A 5,714-nucleotide genomic window follows, 5' to 3' on the forward strand; every position below is an offset into this window, starting at 1 on the left:
GAGTGCATGTTTATTGGCGTGTGGTTCATCCATGACTTTGTGTGCACAGCTGCCTGTGTCCATTTTCATGGAGGCCACAAGAGGTTATCCACTATCCTGCTGCACTGTAACAGCCTTCTTCCATTCAGTTAGGATCTCTCACTGAAGCTAAAGGTAGGCTAGCAAGCATCAAGTCACAGCTGTACTGTCTCTAGTGCAGATAGACAGACACACACACACACATGCGTGTGCTCGCGTCTGGTCTCTTACGTGTGTCTTACAGATTCTGACTCAGGTATCACTGCTTGCACACCAAGCAGTTCTTTTGTCAAGACATTATCTGCCTAGTGCATGATGATGTCATATCGTTCTAGTGTTAAGCACTAGGTGTGCGTAAATAGAGAAGTATTTTGATTTTTGTATATGTTTTATGGGATTATTAAATGGATCATTATCTATTTATAAAAAATGTTTCCAGACACTATAATCTTTTGAGGACATGTAGTATACTTTTGAGTCTTTGGATTATTTTTTGGTTTTTCTTTCTTCTTTGCTTTTGTTTTTTGAGACAGGTGCCATGGTAACCCAAGATCCCATGTGTTGCCAGGCACAGAAATCAGAGTCAGCATGGTACTCAAGAGACAGGAGAAGGGCATGTGTAAGGTCTCCTCATAAGGAAGGATGAAGAGTGTGGGGTAGACGTAGAGTCCTGGATCTCCATGGAGCACATCTGTTAGCAGAAGTCCCCGAGTTTACAGTGAAGACAAAATGCATCCAACTTACATACACGGTTTATAAAAGGTGGTTCAAAGCCAGCAGGACAATGAGACTGCAGGAGAAGCAGATCTGCTTGTGAAGAGCTAAGGCCTTGCCCCTACTGAAGAAACTTGGAGGAAATGAACTTCTTATCCACAGTTAAACATACAAGTACACTAAAGCAACAAAAGATAGATACAGACAATGTCCAGATAGGTACCAGGAGGGCTGAAATCATGTCCCCAGGCTTTAGTATATGGGTAGGAGTTCATGGGAACTCCTAGGCCCTCTAATCTTATAGCTTGAACCTACAATGGATTAAAAAGGATCAAAGCTGGGGCAAAGTCAAGGTTTCTCCTCATCCACTAGATCAATGGTTGCAAGACAGATGAAAGCTCTCTAATCTCCATTCCCTCAATTATCTTGCATACTAACCAGTTCAGGGTGAGGAGAAGAGAATTCAAATGAGTTAAACTCATGTTTGACTTTTCCAAGGACTGAGGTCAGACTAAAAAGCTTTTCTGCAAGTTTAATCTGCATTTTCTGGTGTCCTTTAAAACAGGTCTAAACACTGAAGAGAGGACCACGAAGATGTGAATGCAAGCTCCAAAGCAATAGAGGGAGAGGATCTGATTCTCCTGCAGCTTTGAGCCAACACTAGGAGACTTTCATATCCAGGATCATATGTATGAACACACATGCACACAGAAGAGAATTGCCTTAAGCAGAGAAATGGGTTCTACTGTGTGTGTTCATACATATGATCCTGGATATGAAAGTCACCTAGTGTTGGCTCGATGGTTGTTGATGACTTTCATTCTATATTTAACAATGGTACTTACAGCTCATAGAGAACATACGGTATCCTTAGATGAGTTGAGAAGAACAGTGTGCAGCCCCCACTTTCCATCTTTAGGTACCATATTAGTTATATTCCTGTCACTGTAACCAAACTTCTGACAAGCGTCCTGAGAGACATGTTCTCTACCTTCCAATAACTACTCAAAATTGGAGTTTGTTCCAAAACAAGTAGAGAGCACTGGCTTAGTACAAATACGACATCTTTCTCCTGCATCTACAACCCGTCATATCCCTCCTAGTGATTAATTTTGATCACCCAGCAACCACACTGAGAGATTATAGATTCTTGCATAGCCCTTAGAAATACTCAGACCCCAAATCATTCTAAAACATGTTATCGAATGATGGTTTGACAAAAATGAAACTTCTCTTCAACTGGCCGAATCTTTAGGTCTTCAACATGAGCAGATAAGAAAAGCAGTTTGGCATTTAAGTGATATGTATGCACGAGTTTTTCTAGATGACAAATATCCTCAGACAGTATATGGACAATGCAGATAAAAGTGGGCAGAGTTTATATTAGCACTAAGTGTGTACCATACCCACTCTACTTTGACTCATTAATGTTACTCCTTTTTCGTGCCACAGGCTCTATAGGGGCAACTGAGCCCAGCTGACTTCCCTATATGTTTTTTTTAACTTCCAGAAACACCTTGAATGCAAGATTCCTTAGTATGAAAGGATACGTTTAAATTTATGATTATCTCCACTCCAGCTCTGAAGAACTGTATTTACAGAGGTGTGTTACCATGGGCACATACACAGTTGTTGGGATCAAATCCAGGGCTTTGCACATGCTAGGAACACACTAAACCAACTGGTCTATACATTCCTGCTCACATAGACCCTCTCTGACAAATCCTGACTGTGAGGGTACTCAAACACAGCCACCATCTTCAAAATGATGATACCCAGCCATACTCTGCCTGAGTAACTCACTACTGCACATATCGTTCCAATGAGTGCTCAGACTTAGCAGACATCATGGAGACTGGTGAGTCATAGCAGTAATATTGGAATACAAACTCCAGCATATATATATATATATATATATATATATATATATATATGCATGTATGTATCCAAAATAAAGGCCCAGTGAAGCTCAAAAGTCACTAGGTGTCTGGAGTTCTTAGTGGACTTTGCCCATAAATTGTATGGCTCTTATGTTAATGTTGTCTAATCTGTTAAGCCTTTCCACCGGTTCATACTGGAACGGGTTGTCTCTACCATAAATCCAGTTATCACATATATCCAACCTATTTTTCAATGTAATGTCTCATATAGTCAATCTCTCTGATCTGACCAAACTTATGGATTTTCCATCTATAGTACTTGTGAGCATTCACAGGCAGGTAAAGAGCAATGCCCTTGCCTTCTGCCCACTGTGGGGCTCAACATCGTCTGGCATCTCCCTAGGGCTGGATTATTGCGGGCAGATGCTGGGCACCTGTAACTCTCACATAGGGATTCTTGAGCTCTTGATGAAGTAGGAAGTGCTTCCTGATCTCTATAACTACGAAGACTGATTACCTTACATTTGGTCTAAGATTCTTCAGAAAGCTGCACAAGAAAACACATCTGTCACACATCTGTATGGTGAGGTTTGAACACTTTTTTTGTAGGTAAAACTTGATCTGGTGGGGCTGGGGAGGGGGAGTTCTGGCAGTGGTACCAGAACTTATCCTAGGAGCATGAACTGGATTTTTCGAGCCCGCTCCTTAAGATGGGACACCTTGTTTATCCTTGATACAGTGGGGAGAGGCTTGATCCTGCCTTAACTTGGTATGCCAGACTTTGTTTACTCCTCCAAGGAAGGCCTACTCTATCTGAGGAGTGGATGGAGAGAAGGGAACTGGGATTGATATATAAAATGGAAAATAAATTAAAAATATATATCTTGCCTTTTGAATTGAAAAATTTGTCACTGGAAAGTGGATTGTATTATAAGGATAACTGTTTTGGAAAACAATCTTTTTAGACACTGCCTGCACAAAAATGCCAAAATAACTAAAGTTATCAGAGCTGAATGTAATGACTGCAGACACATAGGTATTACTGGCTACTTAGGGCATTGCTTTTTCCTCTTAAACTTTTAATTTTCACTCCCAATTGGAGTCTAATATCACATTGGTTTACCGTAGAAAATACAGTGAGCATTTAAATAATTCTTATCTAACATGTGTCTTGAAAGAGATTCCATAATACATACTATCTGTGAGGTTTCCACACTCCACCTGTAATTGAAAGGAAAGAACACACTTCGAGGTTCAGGTCATATACAGTCTGTTTGTACAGCTTTTTTTTTGCTGTGTAAAGCAGGATAGGAAAAAGACATAAAACAAACTGCATTGATACATTGTATGGTAATGTCACAGAAAACCAGGGCTGTGTGTTTTGTGACAAAACTAATACATTGCACACATACACTGACTCAAAGTGAGAGCAGAGCCTCTCTTCTGCTTGGCCTCCACTGAGGGCTCCCTAAGCTACATCGCAATATGGCACACCACCTTAACAACCTGTTTTGTGAGATTAATTCCCTCTTTGAGACAACATCTAATTATTTGCACGAATGCACATATTTAATAATATTATACCCCCAATGTTCAAATATTGGCTGTATGAAGCTTCCAACCACACAGACTTTTGGGGAACAATTAAAACTCCATCTAGATGATAGGCTGGGGAAACAAATAGGAGAGGACCCTTAAGGAAAAACACACACTTTTATACATGATATGCTCCTCCTAAACTAACTCTCAAATTCCCATGATGCCCTGCTCAGTTTTGCTGTTCAGTGGGATATCCTATCTACTGAAACATAGATCACCAAAGTGACCTTTCTATCTTAGAAAACAAAGGGCCCCTTACCTCCATTTCTTGCTCTGGTGGTTTCTGCTCCTTTGATAAAGACACACTGTCATCATGTTCAGGTATTTCTAGGGGGACAGAGAGTGACTGTCAGCTCATGGTACTGCTTATTGCTTATGCAGCATCCTTGCTTGATGTGGGTAAAAGTGCATGGACTTAGTACATGTGACTAGATCTAATGGACAGGATGATGGGGTGGCTGCTGAAGGGTCTTCCCTAGAAGGGAAATTAAACCATAGAAAGACCTGGAGAGACAGGAGTAACAGAACATTTACAGACAAGGGGACCCAAAGCAACATGAAATAATCTACCTAATTGAAGATTAAATACAAATCTTCACACGTATTCTCTTTGGAGGCACCACTGATAATGCCTCAGTTTGCATACGAAGGTCAGAGGACAAACTGTGAGATTCCAAATAGTACGTGTACAAGACAACTCCTATACCTAAGACTCAGGAACATTTTGGTAGAGATGTGGAAAGAGTATAAGAACCAGAGGGACAGGATATATGCTGCTAGATAGTTTCTTCAAGACATAGCAGGGGTGATATAGTGAGTGAAATCTCACTATAGTTCCCCAAATAGGACCTGCATCATGACAGCCCCTATGATATGCTACCATAGACCAAGAGCTACAGGCAATAAATGGTTGTAGAGAGAGGGAGAATGCATTTTCTCCAGGGGTAAACCTCCTCATAAGTTATCTAATCCCAAACTGATAGCACTAAACACTCAAATACATACATAGGCATAAGCAACATTAAATGGACCCATCTGTTTATAATAGTTATCACAGAAGACAGCACATATTTGAAGGGTGGACATGGGATGAGTTGGACTGAGAAAGAAGGTCAGGATAGAATGATGTAAACATAGTAGTCACACTGAATTCTCAAACAATTAAAATATAAATTAAAACAACTCTACTTTTTCATTTCTGTGCCTTACTTCCTTCAGTCAAGGTCCTTCACTGAACCTGGACCCTGACTGGCAGCCAGCAAGACACAGAATCCTCCTTTCTCTGTGTCCCTGTCTATGCTGAGGCCATGGGTGTGCACAGAATTCCCTGACATTGTTGTGTGCACTGGAAATTCAAAGCAAGAAACTGGTGCATGAACAGCAAGTATTCTTACCCATTGATCTATCTCCCTGTAGTTAACTTTACAGCCAAACTCTTTTACGAGGTTACTATTACCTTGGTACCCAAATCATACAAAGACACAAGTAAGAAAGAGAACTACA

The 5,714-nt window shown here is 40.6% G+C and overlaps 1 long non-coding RNA gene across 1 annotated transcript; it reads right to left on the reverse strand.

Annotated features, from left to right (window-relative positions):
• Window positions 1-1,663: 1,663 nt before the first annotated feature.
• On the reverse strand, window positions 1,664-5,294 carry LOC121138593. The gene is made up of 2 exons (XR_005875512.1): window positions 4,471-5,294; window positions 1,664-3,833 (listed from the first exon to the last, which is right to left on the reverse strand). It is a non-coding gene; the product is annotated as an uncharacterized LOC121138593 (long non-coding RNA).
• Window positions 5,295-5,714: the final 420 nt, after the last annotated feature.

The sequence above is a fragment of the Mesocricetus auratus genome, unplaced genomic scaffold (genome assembly GCF_017639785.1).
Source record: "Mesocricetus auratus isolate SY011 unplaced genomic scaffold, BCM_Maur_2.0 contig_10545_pilon_obj, whole genome shotgun sequence".
NCBI lineage: Eukaryota > Metazoa > Chordata > Mammalia > Rodentia > Cricetidae > Mesocricetus > Mesocricetus auratus.